General features: G+C 37.5%; 1 protein-coding gene across 19 annotated transcripts in view; it reads right to left on the bottom strand.

The window, feature by feature from the left end:
* Nucleotides 1–18,708, bottom strand: part of MPDZ (multiple PDZ domain crumbs cell polarity complex component) — a 175,200-nt gene extending 156,492 nt beyond the window's left edge. For 8 of the 19 annotated variants that reach the window (XM_058301870.1, XM_058301868.1, XM_058301869.1 and 5 more), the window contains exon 1: nt 18,394–18,499. The gene's annotated coding sequence lies outside the window, so the exon portion shown is untranslated. Of the gene's footprint in view, nt 1–18,393 lie in introns of all 19 variants that reach the window. The other 11 variants (XM_058301858.2, XM_058301862.2, XM_058301867.1 and 8 more) reach the window with 10 other exon arrangements.
* Between the last annotated feature and the right edge of the window lie 257 nt (nt 18,709–18,965).

Here is an 18,965-nt window from a genome sequence, read left to right on the forward strand (position 1 = left end):
TTACTATTTTAGTGTTTACTTGGAAACACTAAAAATCTAGGGGAAAAAAATCCAAATACCAAATTGATCTGAAAAGTAAATGTTCAGCATTATTTCAATGACAATAGGAAAAGAATATAAAAAATACAATATGTCTAAATAAGAAAGATGGCCAGGAAATAAATCAGAAAAAAAGGCGATTTTTTTTTCAATTTTTCTACTTTCCATTTTTTTTCCTACAATAAGCATGCATTTATTTTATTAACAAAAAAATGATAACATTATAGAAACAAATAAAACTACAGTAACTGTGGACAATATTTATAGACAATGAAAATATTTCTGGCTAAAAAGTTGTGAAGAAGATAGAAACATTCTCACTTCAAACTTCATTATTTGAAAAATAAGCTAAGTACTTACATTAAAATTTTAAGGTACCACTAAAACATCAGAAATGTAATCTATAATTAATAAAGCAAAGGGAAAAGAGATGGAACAAAGAATATTTAAACAATCTGAAATAGTTTGGAAACAGAGGGAAAAAAGGAACAAGGAAAAAGCATTGTAAACAGAAAACACAAAACAAAGAGAATAAAATAAATCCAAGCACCCATAGTCACAATAAATATTAATGGGTTAAAATACACTTAATAAAACATCTCAAAGGAGTCCAAAAGTTAAACGGAGAGAAAAAAATCAAGTTACAGAAAATAAGTACAGTTTGATAACATTTACATGGATTTTTAAATATAAAAAACAATACTGTACGCTACATATAAATATTCATGTACTTTTATCATACTAAAACAATAAATTAAAAGGACACATTGTAAAATTATAACAGTAGTTATTTTAAGGGGTAGACTGGTAGAAATGGTAGGCTTTATCAGGAAGAAATCAAAAGAGAACTTAAGCTTTCTCTATTTAAGAAGACTATTTTTATAATGTTTTTAAAGTATATATTTAAAAAGTGATTGGTAGAAATATTCATGGATAAAAGTGTAAAATGTCTGGGATTTGCTTTTAAAAAATGGGTGAAAACAGGGTGGCTGACATAGAGAAAAAACAAGACTGGCCAAGAACCAATGGCTGTTAAAAGTAAATGAGTATATGGGGATTCAATGTAATATTTATGGATACTTCAAAGTTTTCATAATAAAAATTAGAAAAAGAAGAGATTGGCAGTGAACATGTCATAACATTTATATTTAATTCTGATGGATAGGACTAGAAGAGAATGATTATTCTCTTCTTTATAATTCACCATATTTTTCAAATCCTTTCTCAAGATAAAAAAATCCTACCTGAAACTACTAAATTATCTGGAAAAAATTTCCATGTTGCTAAATACTGTCAGTAAAATCATTTCTTCAGGCTAGATTAGTAAACAAAGAGAAAGGAAATACTATGAGAAGATTTTCTCAAAAATTACTATCTCAAAAGGAAATGTTGTTCCAGCTTACCATAAAAACAAAGGTTTAGTCTGATTTTCTGCTGGCTACTCTGTCTCTAGTTTTACCAAGCTGTATTTGATAAAGAGCCTTAGAAGCAGAATGCTGATGGCCCTGGATTAGCCAACTCCATGTCACAGAGAAAGAGCAGTGAGGAAGGAAGTGATGAACGACTCTTGCCGTTCCACTTTAGAACATACGCACAGTGCAAACCAAAACCCCAACTTTGAGAATAATGAGTGAACCCAGAAGAATTCATAAATATAAATCAGTTTCAATTAAAAGAGAACTTGTTTATCTTTCACATATATTCAAAGGACAATTCAATAAAATAAATAGCCCCATAGAATATGTAAGCTAATACTAAAATACGAAAGGTGGCATATTCATCCACAATTATAAACCACATAATCAAAAATCATTACTTTGACCAACAATCCACATACACATACTCTAAACAAGTTTTGGTGACAATAGCAGCATTTCATTCCTTTTCCTAGAAATTTCCTAATGGAAAAAAATCTACTGAAAAGGAAAATATATATAACATAGGAATTAAAATATTCTATTCCTTACAGATACACTTACACAATAAATATATGTATACTAACAAACATTCATTAAATTTACTTTGATTTAGATAGTTAAATCCTTCTATTTTTAAGATTGTTGGGCTGAGGTCAAGCATTTACCATCCTTTTTAAAAGTACATATGTTCTTTCCATAATGCAGATTCACTAAAGCACAAAGATACAAGTTTTATAAAGACATTTTACCAAAATCATATCCATTTCCAGAATTACACATTTAAATTATATCGTGGTACTGTTTTATTTAAGTTCCCTTATGTACTGCTTATACCCAAATATAAAATCAATTTTAGAGCTAAAAGGAATACAAAGATATACGTTCACAGACAAGCTAAAGTCCACTAAGGTGATTACATAACAAATCAATGCTCTGTCTGAGATTAGAACCTCCAGGTACTGTTATTACTTAATGGCCTATTTGAAATGCTGGACTTTCTCTTTTTTAAAAAATATATTAGGGAGTGGATGTGTCTCAAGCAGTTGGGAGCCCACCTCCCACAGGGAAAGTCCTGGGTTCAGTTCCTAGTGCCTCCTAGAGAAGACAGGCAAGACAGGGAGCTGACACAAAGGGCTGACATAGCAAGCTGATGCAACAACGTGATGCGACAAAGAGACACAACAAGTAGGGAGTGGATGTGACTCAAGCCATTGGGCAACCTCCCACGTGGGAAGTCCCAGGTTCAGTTCCCGGTGCCTCCTAAAAGAAGATGAACAGGCACAGAAAGCAACAACGAACAGACACAGAGAGCAGACAGCAAGCGCAAACAATGAGCGGGAGGGGGTAGGGTGATAAATAAATAAATCTTTAAAAAAGATTAGACAAATCAACTGTTTATAGTCCATTTATTATATTTAATCTCCTTCCCTTGCCCTCACCACAGCTAATTTAAAAGAAAGTCCAAAAAACACATTAGAGGGGAACAGGTGTAGCTCAAGTGATTGAGCACCAGCTTCCCACATACAAGGTCCCAAATTCAATAATTCAATGCCTGGCCCCAGTACCTCAAAAAAAAAAAAAAGAATGCATGAGAGAACTATCAATTCCAATACATTTTCTCTGGGGCCACATTTGTATATACTTTCCATCTACAGTGTTCTTACTTAGTACATCCCTTTAGGACAGAGACTTCCTCCCACCCCTGACTGTTAACTCACTCAAACACAGTGACTCGGAAAAGATTTAGGTGTTCCAAGTATGAAGATTTGGCCTCCTGGGTTCTCTCACTCCTCATGTAAACTCAGAGGAATTTAGGTTGCCAGGCAGTTTGCCCTTGATGCTACCACATTTTCAGTGTTAATGGCCACGATGCAACAGGATGAGCATATTTCTTGGATAGAACCAGGCAGACGCATCTCTCCCCAGCCAGTACTGAACAGGGCTGCCCTTGGAGTGGAAAATGGGTCATGCAGAACTCCAGAGGCAGTTAGATCCTCATCCAGAGCGCATTCCAGCTATATTATTTTCTTGAGGCAACCTAAAACCTGCAGGAATAAGTTTATGACACAGAATTCTCAAGTGGAATTCCTATGTTGACAAAAAATTCTCCAGAGAAATTATACCAGGTTCCCATCTCCTGCCCTTTTGCCTGCCTGAAGTAAGGCAATTCTCCAAAGAGCCCAGGAAAACTGTGTCCATGGTACTTACAAAAAGTGTGGCTATTCAAGATATCCCCACGGGACCCCTAAACAGCCATCAGCAGTTGCAGCTCCCTGTTCCATCTTATCAAATGCAGGAGGTGACACTCTGCTATCTGTCATTTCTTGGCAACTCTCTCAGGGACAGGATTTTCGTTGAGTAGAACAATATGTAGCTTTTTTGGTTGTGACCAAGTGATTCCTCAAGGTAAAGCAGTGAATAGAAACCTTTCCAATGCAGACATAATTGCAGCACTGGAAGATGCAAGGATAGACCAGGATATTATCATTCTGCTTCCCCTTATCTCCCTACCCAAATACCTTACACTATTCATTCATTTTGTAGGACTTTTCCTCATAACTTCCAAAATAACTCTGCCTCCAACATTTCCCTATTATTGTTCCAAATTGTTTCTCCCACTCTGGAATACTTTCTATGAAGCTTCTGAAGAGGGTTGTGTATCATATCGCCTACTTGTTTATCACTGGCCCCTAAGTACCAAACATAATTAGATAGTTTTATCCCTCCCATCAATCAGCACCTCCTTAATTCAGTTTGTGGCTTTCATGAGTTCTCCTTGCTGAATGTGGAAAGGAATAAAGATAAAATTTATCATCTTTACTCAGGAAAGGGCAGTCTCAAGTTTCTGATAGGAAATCCTCTGGGAAAAGAACAACGTTTGGAGTGATTTTTAACTTGGCTGTTTTTCTCTCCTATAATATGCTTATGGTGACCAGTAGTTTGCATTCCCTATTGGTCTGGTCCCAGTTCTTTGCACAGAGAAATACCACACGTGTACTGAGAGGGGGCTCATGTACTCATGCACTCTCTGAACACATTCTTTGCAATACTTTTCATAGGACAATTCAGAACCCATAAATTTAGCTGAGAGACTAGATCAACACTTTTTTAAAAAGTTATCAACATTTAATTATTTGACGATATAAAGAAAATGCTGTAAGCACTTACCATTTCCAAACACATAACTTTCTAATACCACATTTACAGATGCCTAAGTAGAGGTTCAGAGAGATTACTAACTTGCTCAAGGTCACAGAACTCAGACCTTTTATTAAGTAAGTATATTTCTAGGGCCACATTATGTGGTATATTGAAAAGAATATATAATAAAATGCTCAACTAATACCTGAACAGTTCCAACCAAAAATAATCTAGTCAGCTACAAAAGGAGTTAAGGCAAAGCGGGAGAAGAGGAAAGAAGAAATAATAAGGATTAAAAGCCTTACTTAATCACGTTGGATTCTACCCTGACTAGATTCCCTAAGTAAGAAACTGTTTAACTTTCCACGCCATTTGGTCAATAAAAAAGCAACGTTATTCCTCAGGCACAAATCTACCAACAAATGCTCCCCTTAACAGGCAAAGCTTTCCAAATATATTTTCATCATCAGAATGTCTAAAATGCAGGCTCTGTGTAATCTACAAATGAAATGAACAATCTGTCATTTGGGGACTTTTAAAAAATGTTATTCAGTAAGAACTTATAATAAAGCTGGACTTAAGAGTTGATTTCTATTGTATCTATAACAGTGACTCTTATGGAGAATAAAATAGTCTCCATAAGTTAATTTTTTAGAAAACAGAAATGTATTCTTTTAGACAATGAAACTGGCATTATTTTGAAGGTTTGGAAAGGAACTATTTATGAAATAGGTTTTAGATATATCTGTCTTCTTAACCAGAACGTATGAGCTTTACAAATACATGTTTCCTTTAATCCTAACAGCCCTATATCAGAAACTTACACATTTTCAGGTAAGAAAATTGAAGCTAAGAAAGACAAAGTGTTTTCCCCTACATTTACTAAGCTGGTAAGTAAGAGTCAAAACTTAAACCCAGCTCAAGTCTGACATCAAAGCCAAATCCCCCTCTACCAAATCATTGCTCTGTGCTCTAATAATAGTAATACAGGTAAGAATATATTTATTTACCTCTACATTCAGTAGCCCCAGGCAGCTATGCCTTCAGGGTTTCGTTGCTTTACAAAGTTATCTTGAAAGAACAATGCCAATTTATTAGTTGTGAGATCCTGGGTAAGTAGCTCAACTTCTCTAAGCTGCTGTTTCCTCTTTGTAAAATGGGGCTCAAAACTAGCACATGCATGGGAGTGGATGTGCCTCAAGTGGTTGAACATGTGCTCCCCACAAGGGAGGTTCCTGGTTCAGTTCCCAGGGTCTCCCTAAAAGCAAAGCAAAACAAACAAAAAACAAGCAAACAAATAAACAAAAAATTACTCAGGGAAGTTGATGGGCCTCAATGGTTGAGAGCCAAGCTTCCTATGTACAAGTTCCCAGGTTCAATGCCTGCCCTAGTACCTCAAAAAAACAAACAAACAAAAAATCTATGCAAAGTAGCTGGAAGGAAAAGGTATCTAAACACTATTGCTATTATTATTGTATCTTCTATTAGTGTCTAGACATTAATCTCTCCATTTTGATATTTCCCATTTGCTATCGGATTAACCAAGCTTATTACATCAGTAACTCTTTAACACCAATCAAAACTGATCATTTCTGGGTTGGAACTTGCAAATAACACCACGCCTTACCTATGCAGTAAAATATATGGCTTTATGATATCTTCTTCTCCATTACTGAAAATTATACATACTTTTTATATTGAGGATTCCAAAATCCTAATACTTCAAAGAAGTAGAATCAGAACTGACAATTACAAGCTCTAAAATTCAGCTTTAGTCAAAGAATTGACACTTAGGAATAGTAAGTTATCTACCAAGAAAGAAAGATGGAGAGAGAATAGGTTTGATATAATCAAGACACAGATAAACAAATAGGGGCGGCAAAGGAAGAAGAAATAACAAGGTGAGGAAGCTGAATAGGTTAAAGGAAAAATAGAAAGAAGAAACTGAAAGATGGAGCTGCAGCCAGATGATTTAAAAAGCCCTTAGAAAATTCCTTAGCATTCACCAGGCTAACAGGGGATAGAAAAGGATGCTACTGTACAGGAAGAACTGAACCATTTCCCCCATCAAAGTGAAATCTGATTCGCAAGGTAAGAACCTCAACTCTACTTTCACCCTCAAAGCAGCCAAGCACAGTGAGAGTCATTAAGTCTGAGTCACTTTCCTTGAGACTTCATTGTCAGAATCCTATAATACAAAAGTGCTTGGAAAATGGGGACATGCTGTAAAAACACTGAGCATTATTATTAATAACAATAATAATAATAAGCCATCAGAATAGCTACTGATTTTAAGAAAATCAACAGAAAAAAATTACATTCTCCCCCCAAAATCAGGGCATTGTTTCAGCAAGTATTAACTGAGCATCCATATTTTCCTAGGCTTGGAGCATAAGCATGAAAATATTTGATCCAGACCTTTCTATTCTTATTGAAATATTCACTTTCATATGTAACTTCATATACATAATTTTATGTTCTTTTTCTTTAAAAGCACTCCCCCATCCTATAAATTTCTATCTTCCCAAAACGTGGATCTGCCTCTGTTACTGTGGCAAAAGAGTACCTAACTTCTGAGCACCGGTTTTAGTGGAAAACAGTAAGCAATTACACTGCAAAATGATGGCTAAATACTGTGAAGATACAGAGGAATCCAATGCCATTAGCATGAGTCAGAAAGAATTCAGAGACGATGTGGCATGTTGTATTGAAGGATGCAGAGATTTGGTGAGTGAGGGGGAGAGCAAGGAGAAGGAAAAGTATTTCTTGCTAAGGGAAGAACATCTATTAGGCAATGAAATCATGAAGTGCCCGGAGCATTTAATGCAGTGGGGCTGCTGTACTAGGCTTTGAAAGCAATGACAAGTTAGCAAAGCCAGGTCCTCATTTGGACTTTATACTGTTAAGCACAGTGGAGCACATAGAGATGGAGTGTGGATATTACTAAAATGTGTTTTCTAGAAAAACAATTCTGACAACAGGATAAATAACTCACCAAAGAGAGAAAAGTACTAATGATGGCACAAGCAGATGTTAGGCTGTTAAAAGAAAACTGCCTAATCAAAAAATAATGAGAGCCTAGATTAAGGCAGCAGCAAGATGAAAGAAAGGAGATACAGACACACACATTAGGGGGAAACAAAAGGATTCAGTGACTGCAATAGATGTTGAATCTCCCAATGTTTCTAACCTAGGAAACAAGAAATACTGGGATCTCATTAGGTGAAAGGGCAACAGCAGAAAAGAGAAATGTCATATGTTTTTAGAGGAAAAGGTAGAAATATGTTCCTTTTCTTGACATACTGAGTTTGAAATGCCTTTGAAATAGGAAATATTAGAATGGAAACTCCATGAGGGTAAAGATTTGTGTTGTTCTTTTATTTCCTTTTTTTCCTACTGAAATAGTAGCTGGCAAAGAATAGGCACTTGGTAAGGATATGCTGAAACAATGAATCAATTACACATGTGGCTATAAGAAGAAAAGAACATGAATACATAAAAGTGGAAAAGCACTGGTCTCCAAACTGTTGCTGACAATAAAGAAGTTCAATAAGGAAATACGTACAGATTAGCAAGAGGGGAGTGCTGGGGTTGGAACTCCGGAATGTAAATTATTTTATTAATAATTATTTTAGTGATATATAAATTATTTTAGTGATAAAAACCTATTAGAAATCAAGACAATTCATGCTTAATCGTACCGTTTAAGTACCACATTCATTAGGTATCCACTATGGTCAATGCAGTAGGTAAGGTATATTGTTACTGTATTTTTAGCTGATCCTAAATAAACAATTTCTAACATCACTTTGGTTCCTATACTATGCTAAGAGTGCCTTAATAAGGTCAAATTAAATGCATGGGAAGATCAAAATAACCATCAAACAATAAACGGTGAGATAAATTAAAAATTCTAGTAGAATCAAAAATATTCACACAAGCTCTAGAATGAAAAAAGTAAGAAGTATATTTGGAGGAGAATGATCCTCTTATTAACCTCTACACTAAACCAAAACAAACTCACCTTTGGATCTTCTGTTAATTGAATATGAACATAATCCAAGAAGAAAGTAAAATTTGTCCACAACCATAAAACATAAAATGTTTTTCATATTCTGAACTAAAGAACTGCTAGAGAGAACTCTATAGTCCTCTAACAGCAAAGAAATACTACTGCTTAAATCTGATGATGAGCTCGTCAGTCATTAGAAGCCTGCCTTGCTAAGACTACTCAGAAGGAAAGTTGACAAAATAGATGGCAATTTATATCTGCTGGCAAGATTCCCAGTAGTTCAGATAAGGAAAATTACATAAAGAAATCCAAATTAATATGAACCTATTGGAACATGAACCTTAGCCATATAAGATAAATAAGCACGGACCAATTCAATCCCCTGATTACTAATTCACAGATAATGTAACAGGCTACACGATTTAGTTACCATTTGTAATACTGTAGGACTCTCAAGGGCCATCTTGGTAACTGGTGTTTTCTCTCTGAAAACATTTTAAAACGTCTTATTCTCTTTCAATAAACTTGACTATTTGCTTCTTAATTAACTCATCCACTATTAAACTGCATTTGCTAACTACATTTCGCTATAGTACTCAAGAGACTAAATGCTAATATTAAGGTTATAAACTAACTTTTACTTTCGTAATAATCCAAAGAGCACATCTGCCTTAAATAGAATGTTTTTTGTTTTTTTTTTATTTGCCACTTAATTTCAATTAAGTTATAGGAAAGTACAAATGTTAAAAATGAGAGAAAATCTGAATGGTTCCAGCCAGCATAACATATTTTCCTAATATAATGAAGACATCTCTTCTCTTAAATGATTAAATGGTTCAGTTTCTCTGTGCAACCTAGAAACATTATCTAGGGCTGTGATGACCAATATCCTAGCCAAGTGCTCACAGGGCCATTGAACACTTCTAACTGAGATATGCCACATTCTAACTGAGATATGCTGTAAGTGTAAAATACACAAAGGATTTTGAAGACTCTCTTTCAAAGGAAAAAGAATAAAATATCTCAATTTTTATACTGATTACAAGTTTGAGATGATAATACTTAGAGTTACTATGTTAAATAAAATATAACATTAAAATTAAATTCAAGGAGTAGATGTGGCTCAAGGGGTTCAGTGCCCACATGGAAGGTTCCAGGTTCAGTTCCAGTGCCTCCTGAATAAACAAAAACAAACAACAAGCAAAACAAAAGGAAAAAAAAACAACCCAGGGAAGCCAATGTGGCTCAGTGGTTTGAGTGGTTCAATCCCTGGCAACCCATACCTCAAAAAATAAATATAAAAAAGTAAATAAAAATTTAAAAGTTAAATTCACCTGTTTTGTTTTTGTGACTACTAGACAATTTCAAATTACATTTGTGGTTTGCATTTTATTTCTCCTGGATAGCAGTGATCTAAAATGATCTAGAGTTCACATCATCCCCTTTTCCAATCCAGCTTAAAGATCTTAATTAATACCGAATAAAATAATTTGGATAATTCAAGCATCAAACTACCCTTTGCCAGTCAAATTCACTATCTGATTGCCATACGAATTTGTCACAGGAGTCTTTATAAAAATAAATCTATTAAAAATGATAAGAACTACAAAAGCTATGCATTAGGCTTTCAAATAGGTAAGAATTTGACAAGTAGTCTGAAAATAAAGCATAGAGTTCAATACTGAAGACTATGCTGTGCTTATACTCTACAAAAGCTTGTGGGAAACCTCAATAGACAAAAAAAAAAACAAAAACCCAAGACACTTAACTATTATATTTTACTTTCATCACCTGATATCTTTCAAGATGAAAAATGTTTAAATCCTTTTATTTTGCAATTTCTAGGTGTTTTTAAATCCATGACTTATTTTGAAACTTAAAGAACCATTATATAAGGACATTTAAATTTTATGTTTATTCGAAAGGAGTGTAGATTCAAGACTGAAAAACACTGTCAAATGCAAAAGCCTGACACAAGCAGTTGAAGCCAAAAATGGAAAATTTCTAAACTATGAAAAGGCTGCTAATCGTATATCCATAGGATAGACTACTACTCGGCAATTAAAAGGAATGAAGTATTGATATACACAGATAGACAGCATAGAATCTATGCATATAGATCTCAAAATAATTACACTGAGTAAAAGAAGTCATATAAAAAGGAGTACGAACTGTCTTATTCCACTCATACAAAGTTCTAGAGAATGCAAATTAATTTAAAGTGACAAGACTAAATCAGCAATTGCCTGGAGATGGAAGGATAGTGAGCCCAGGGGTTACAAAGAGGCATGAGGAAACTTTCAGGGGTGGTGGATAGTTTCCTTATTATAATCACTTGATCGTGATGGTTTTGTATGTGCAAAAACTCATCAAATTGTACTTTCATTGTGTCCATTTACTGTATGTCAAACATACCTCAATAAAACTTACACCCGCCCTTGAGAAAGGAGTGGATCCTGAATATCCTGAGTTTAGCACCCAACATATATTCAGTGAACTTAATGGATCTGGCTAGGGGCTTTTTCTTTTTTTGTTTTCCTACTTCAGGCACAAAACAGATCTAAAACTACCTTGTGATGCAGCTTAACCCAGCAGATTAGATTAAAGAGGTATTCCTATGCTGTATCTTTCTAAAAGGGTATTGGCTGACTACATTCACTACACCCAGGAAAACCTCAGTGGAGGGAGGCAAGGCTAGGGGAAGGGGATTGGGCAATACTCCACTCCACCCAGTTGTTGAAGTCCCTGAGTCCCAAAGTAGGAAATGAATGTTGCCCAAAGGCAGACTTTACTACTGACTTATTAAAATTAAATACCCTTCAGTTCCCCAGAAAGTATAGAATTACCATATGACCCAGCAATCACACTTCTAGGTATATACCCCAAAGAATTGAAAGCAGGGACTAAAAAAGATATTGCACAGCAATGTTCATACTCAAAATTGTCAAAGGTAAAAATAATCCACACGTCTACCAACAGATGAATGAATAAACAAAATGTGGAACATACATATATTCATTGGGAGTGAAATAAGCCAAACCCAAAAGGACAAATACATATGAGCTCACTGTAATGAAATAAATAGAATAAGCAAATTCAGAGAGTTAGAAACTAGAATTTAGGTTACCAGGGAACAGTATGGAATGGGGAGCTAATGCTTAAATTATACAGGGTTTATGTTTGGGGTGATGGAAAAGTTTTGGTAATGGATGGTTGTGATGGCAGCATAACACTGTGAATGTAAATAACAGCACTTAATTATATATTTGAATGTGGTTAAAAAAGAAAATTTCAGGTTGTACATATGTTACCAGAATTTAAAAAAAAAAACAGCATAGGACTGTACAACACAGAGAGGGAACCTTAATATACACCATGGCCTATAATTTAAAACTACAATCATAATAATATTCTTTCATCGTTTGTAATAAATGAACCATACTACTGCTAGGTGTTAATAATAGAGGGAGGTATATGGGAATTTTGTATTTTCTGCATGATTTTCCTGTAAACCTACAGCTTATTTAATTTTTTAAAAATTAAATGCCTTCAAAAATGGTGGGAGAGGTGTGCTTGGGGGGGGGGTGGCTAAGGTTTCATGGAAAATGCTTTAGACAAATACACAAAACAGTACCTGTTAGAGGAACCTAACAAGGGATAAGGGAGGCTGAGCAGACTTGGTACAGATCAGGGAGGATTTTTTAAAATTGAAAAATCATCTTTAATCTTTGAGTCTAACTTCACAGTTTTATGTCAGTGATGTCTTATGCACACAGAATCTCAGATTGCCCACGACAATTTTCTATAGTGATTTCTGTGAGGCAAGGTATAATATAAAGTCATTTTGAAATTAACTCTATGGCTATGTAACATTGAACTTTAAGTAAGCAGAGATCAAGATTTTAAATGCATGCCCTGAGTGCCACGTGGTAGTTAATCACATTATACCACCTCAAAAGAGGCAAGAGACACTAGTCCAAAGAAATGCTATTGGTGTCAATTCATAATTTATGGATGTTTAATAGTCTCAGATCAGATTATCCTCACTGAGAAAAAGAGCAACTGGTGGAATCTATTGCTCAACAGTTCTACCTTCAGTTCTTAAAAAAAAAAAAAAATTTAAGCATCCTCATTTCATAAAATATGTAAGGGATTTTGGGGGAAAGGGAATCTGGGTGGCAGAATATCAAGTAAGTTTTTAGTCTTCTTTGCACTTGTCTTTCACACACTTTTTTTTTAATGTGCTATTTTTATAATAAAAAAGTTACTAAGAGAAAGAACAATCTTATGAATCTTACTACCAATATAGTTTTAAATGTAGTCAACAGAGTAAATAATAAATCGCCCCATAATCTGCTCAAATTATCAACTTAAAATTGCCAACACAGTCCTAATAGGTTTTTCCTGTTTCCTATGAGAGGAAGCTGAAGTTTCTGTTTTTTCCTTTCTAACAAGTGTTTACTTTTTCACTTTTCCCTCATGCATTTATTTATAGCACTTTAGAACTAGAGGTAGAGTGGTTTACAAGAAAATAACAATGAATGGTGCTGCTAGACAAAAATTAAACTAAAAGGAGGATAAAGATAAGAATTCTCTAGCTCAAACAAAAGTAACTACCAAAGGCAGGAAGAAAACAAGCAAAAATTTAAATCTCGTACTTCTTTTTAAGTCAAGCAGACAGATTTAGAAAAACGGCTTTAACATTTCTCTTGACCTATTTTACTGCAACACGAAAAAAGTTTTATTTTATTATATGATATAAATCTTTTTTAATCTTATCTCTTTCCAAAAAAGAGAAAAAATTTCCAGAAAAAAATTATGCCAAATATTAGCCCACAAAACATGGGATAACATGTTTTTAAACCAATGTAATTTAAAAAATAAATTTGCTGTTTTAATCAAACTCTAAAACCATCATGAGATGTTTACATTAACATTATTCCATCGTTGCTAACTTAATGTTATTGGTTTTTAAGAGACAGAAGAAATATTTTAAGAAAGTGAATGCTTTTATGAAACACTTAGAAAACTGTAACTCTCTCCACAAAAAGGAAGGAGCACTAAGTGGTACAACTTCCCAGTGAACACGAGAAAGAAAACAAGTGGTTTCAGACCAAAGATAAAATATCTTTTTCCTCAAAGAGCAAGTTCCCTTTCTTCCCAAACATCAAAATGCCTAGATTCCCACAGTGGCCTCCTAGGTGACCTCCTTCCCTTACCCTCAACCAGGGTCTCATCGGCTTACAGCAGCCCAGTTTATCTTAAGACATTCCAAGAGGATAAAACAAAGCGCAACCTGTACCACACTGCTCTCCATCCCCTGGCCTTCGTCACCCAACCTTTTTTCTTCAGCACAAATCCTCAAGAAATAGTTCATAGGAAGGCAATGTATTACTTAATACTGATTTCCTTTATCCAGAAGTGGTTCTTTACCTCATCCCATATTGTCAATTACAGGAATTTGAAGAACATTAAAAAACTGTGACTTGAATGACCTGAGTAGACATTTTAACAAATGGCCAAAAAGCACATGAAAAAATGTTCAAAATCACTAGCTATAAGGGAAATGCAGATCAAAACTACAATGAGATATCACTTCACACCTTATAGAATGGCCATTATTTTTAAAAATCTACAAGTGCTGGAGAAGATGTGGAAAAATAAGAACAGTCCTTCGCCGTTGGTGGGAGTGTAAAATGGTGCAGCTTATTGGAAGACAGTTTGGTGGTTCCTCAGGAAGCTAAATATAGAACTGCCACATGATCCGGCAATCCAGCTACTATGGATATATTCAGAAGTACTGAAAGCAAGGGTGTAGACAGATATTTGCACACCAAAGTTCATAGCAGCATTACTCACAATTGCTAACGGAAACAACCTAAGTACCCGTCAACCAATGAATGGATAAACAAAATGTGATATATACATAAGATGGAATACCATTCAGCTGTAAGGAGAAATGAACTTGGGAAGCATAGGACAACATGGACGAACCTTGAGGATATTATGTCAAGCGAAATAAGTCAGACACAAAAGGACAAATATTGTATGGTCTCATTGATATGAATTAAATACAATGAGTTATATGGAGTTAAATTACAGACCACAGGTTAGTAGCAGACAAGGTGGGTTAAGGTTGAGGAGCTGATACTGAATGTATGTAGAATGTTTAATAAGGTTCATTGTAAATATGAGGTAATTGACAAAGTTGATGGTAACACATTACAATGAGAATAACTAACACTGCTGATAATAAAAATGACTGGCTGAAAAGGGCAGTCTAGGGAGGTTAATTGTAAATTGAAAGACAGCTACAGGGTAATCTTGGGATTGTTACAGTGATTTTGATGGTAGATGAGGACAGTGGTTAATAATACAAATACAAGAATGTTCCTACAAAGCATTAAGAATATGGTGATACATGGGGAAAATACCACTAACATAACTTATAGACTATAGTTAATAATAGTATTGTAATATTTTTGCAGCAAAGGCAAAGAACAGACCATATCAACATTAAAGGCAAAAAAAAAAAAGAATATGGGATTTAGTTTTATGAGATGCGAATATGATCAAGCTTTTTTTTTTTTCATTTTCTTCATTAACAATGAGACCTTAGCCATGTCATTTAACCCATCAGTGCTTATTCACTGATCTTTCAGAACACTGGAGAAAGGATTAAGTTTGTTTTTAGGATTAAATAAGACAAATGTGCTTGGACAGTACTTTTTAAATAATGCTTCCTTAATTTGTTAGGCTGTCTCTGATCTGTTATTTTATTTTTTGAAGTTGAAATAAAGTTTAAAAAAAAACACAAAAAAACTGTGACTTAACATCTCTCCCCTTCCAAGTCACAACCATCAGATTTAAGCAACAAAAAGGAGTTTGGTGCACATACACATATTAACTGATGGACTAATTTAGTAAATGAAATAAGAGTAGAGTAGTGAAGAGTAAGGGAGAACCAGAACTAGTTTTGCCTAAGTAGCCACAGGTCTCTGAAAAGAAACCCTTCCCCAAACCCATCCCTCTTCCCACTCAAACAGTACAGAATTTTTAAATCTGTTCAGGTAACAGAGCAGCGAGAAGTCACTAAAACTCACTTCAGACCACCCTGATATATCGCTATATTAACCTTAAAATAAATACAAATTTGTGTCAATCAGAATTTCCAACTTATACTACAAAAGAAAAGACACCAGACGCTCAAAAAACTGTATAGAAATGAAACTTGGAACTGAGAAAATCCTACACACTGAATTTGTATGCCTATTGGAAAAAAGCCTGCCAGTTCAAGGGACATCAGAAATAGGGCCAGAAAGACAAACAATGTACCCATCACAAGAGGAAGGTTTTAAGCCATCCTTTAAAGCAGGTCACAAACTGTTGTCTGTAAAAAGCCAAATACCAAATATTCCAGGTTTTCAAAGTCATACATTCTATTCTTCGACTATTCGACTCTGTCACTACGCAGCTACTCAACTTTGCTGACGTGTTGTGAAAATCACAAATAATAAGAACGTGAATCACTGACAATAGGAATGAGCAGGGCTGTGATTCAGTAACACTTCACTTACAGACACTGAAATTGGAATTTCTCAAGTTTTTCTAAATTCTGTTCTTCTGATTTTGTTTTCAACCATTTGAAAATGTAAAAGCCACCATTCCTAGCTCCCAGGCTGCAACAAAACAAGCTGGGACAAGCATATTTGACCTGAGGTCCTTAAGACTGAAGACCTCTGCTTTAAAGGATCCTAATGCAAACCAAATAGGGATAGTATGCCTCAGCAAACATACATTCTAGATGGAGATGCCCATCTGGAAAATGGCCCATCAGCAGGAAGGCTATATGGTCACACCAGACAAGCTAGCCCTCAGGGCCCTTTCCAGCTCATCATCACCCTCCTTCTCTTCTCCCTCCCCCTCCCAAGTCAAAGGCACAGGTGAACCCATCCAGAGCAACACACTATATCAGTTCAATCCAAGAAACTTCAAGTTCTTTTGGGTGTTAAAATGTCGTTGTATAGGAATGAGTGTAGTGCATTGGTTCAGGGCTAGCAGGGGGTACAAGGTCCTTGGTTAAATACTCCCAGACTTCCCTAAAAAAAAAAAAAAAGTCATTGTATATCTAAATATGACCAGGTGCTAAGCACATATTATACAAATTTAGATGATTCCACCATCACAAAGTTTAATCATCTATATCCAAATTGAACATGTAAAAACTCCCTAGGCCCCAAACATCTCCTGGCTAGTTTTTCAAATTTAGTGTTATTTATTCTGAAAAAGGTAGCCTAAAAGGAAGACATACGAAGGACCAAGCCAGGACATTATATATCCTCCCATAACCCACTGAATGGACTTGGAGTGTAAACTACAACATAAACTGTAATCCATGCTGTGTAGCAATGCTCCAAAATGTACTCATCAAATGCAATGAATATACCACACTAATGAAAGAAGTTGCCCATGTGGAAGGAGTGGGGGGTATATGGAGTGGAGTATATGGGACCCTCATATTTTTTAATGTAACATTGTGTGATCTATATCGTAAAAAAAAAAAAAAAAAGGATAATAAAAAAATGGGAAAAAAAGGAATGCATACGGAAACACGAAGGGGATGTTTATACACCAAGTCTGGATGAGACAGCCTGGTCCTTTTTCAGATTCTTCCCCTCTCTACATCAAAAGAACATGGAGAGGTTTTCCTTGGAGTGGTGAAGTCATAGTTCTTATCTGAAGATACCAAGGAAACACCAGTCACCACCCGGAACCCTCCCCACTCCCAGGACACTCAGCGCCCAGACTCGGGTTCTTCCAGCGCACAGCAGCTCCAATCGCAGAGAAGGCTGGACTCGTCCCCTCCCCATTCGCCCCCGGCCACGGCTCAGCAGCTGCCTTCTCCCGCCCCCTCCCACCCCTCCACTCTCCCGCAGTCCCAACTAGAATTTTCATGTGATCTGCAGGGGAGAATAACCGGGTCTTTGTGCCTCTACAAAGAACGCAAGCAGAAATATACACCATCACCATCCCCGACACGCAAACTCCCCAAGACACAAAGCTTCTCCCAAACGTCGTTTCCCTAGGAACATCCGGCATCCCAGGACTGCGAAGCCGCAGACAAAGCCACCCCTTGCGGGCGGAGGTATGAAACAGGAGGCGAAAGTAAAATGCTCAGACCCACGCGGACAGCAGAAGAAAGGGCACAGGCGCCACGGGGCATGCGGGGAAGAGCAGAAGGCAATTAGCGGTTTGCCTCGGGGTTCCCGTGGCCGAGGCAAAAGACCAATTCCGGGGGCATTTTCTACCCCAACCCGCAGAGCCCACCTGAGTATCGGCGGAGGGGGCGTCCGGCGCCCGTGCACGGTCAAAGCCCGGGAGAGCAACAGGCTCCCGCGCCCCCCAGCGCCCGGCCCGCACGCCTGGTCAGTCACCTTTCTCGGCAACATTACTGCCCCTCAGGCGCAGAAAAAGAAAATACTTTTACACCATTTCGAGTAAACGAAAGAGGAGATGGAGGTAGATGAAAAGGACGGGACTGTCACTGGGAGGCCGTCTAGAAGCAAAGGAAACCTCCAAACCCCATCCTTTGAAAGAGATGGGAGCAGCGGCTTCCCGAAGCACCCGGGACGCGCGGGGTGGGGCGAGCTCAGCCCGCCCGTTTCCCGCCCCCCGCGCCGAGTCCCGAGAGCCCCAGCACTTACTCAGCCGGCGCGCGCGCGCGGGGGCGCGGGGGCGCGCCTGGGCCTCCCATCCCCGGCCCTCGGCCCTGGCGCCGCTTACCCGGCTCGCGGCGGCCGCCCCGGGCGGGTACGCGAGAGGGGCGGAGGGCTGAAGAGCCAGGGTCGCTGGGGACCCGAAGTATCTCGCCTCACCCACGCTTTCTCTCTTCTCCTCCAAAGTAACGGCCCGGCGAGGAGCGTCGGGATAAACGCGCACAGACACTCACGCACGACCAGGAAACTTAATCCCGCCGGCCGCGGGCGACCCGACGCCAGCCTCGCGCTCCGCCGCGCCCCCTCCCCCTGCGCTCGCCGCACTAGCGCCGACCCGGGCTGCAGAGGCGGCGGCGGCGGCGGGGACCCGGCTGCCGGGGCTGCCGGGGCTGCCTGAGCCGCCGTGACGCCTGCGGCCCGCGGGGCGGCGGGCGCGCCTCGGCCAATCAGGGGGCGCGGCCGCGGCCGTCGGTCCTGGGTTTTTAAACTAGCTCCTTGGGTACTGAACCTGTGATGGGGGCAATGGCCTGGGTAGGGTTTCCAGATAAAAGTACGAGACGCCCAGTTAAATTTGAATTTCAAATAAAAAAGTAATATTTTTTTTAGTGTAAGTATGCCCCTACAATATTTGGGACATAC

The sequence above is a fragment of the Dasypus novemcinctus genome, chromosome 8 (genome assembly GCF_030445035.2).
Source record: "Dasypus novemcinctus isolate mDasNov1 chromosome 8, mDasNov1.1.hap2, whole genome shotgun sequence".
Classification (NCBI taxonomy): Eukaryota; Metazoa; Chordata; class Mammalia; order Cingulata; family Dasypodidae; genus Dasypus; species Dasypus novemcinctus.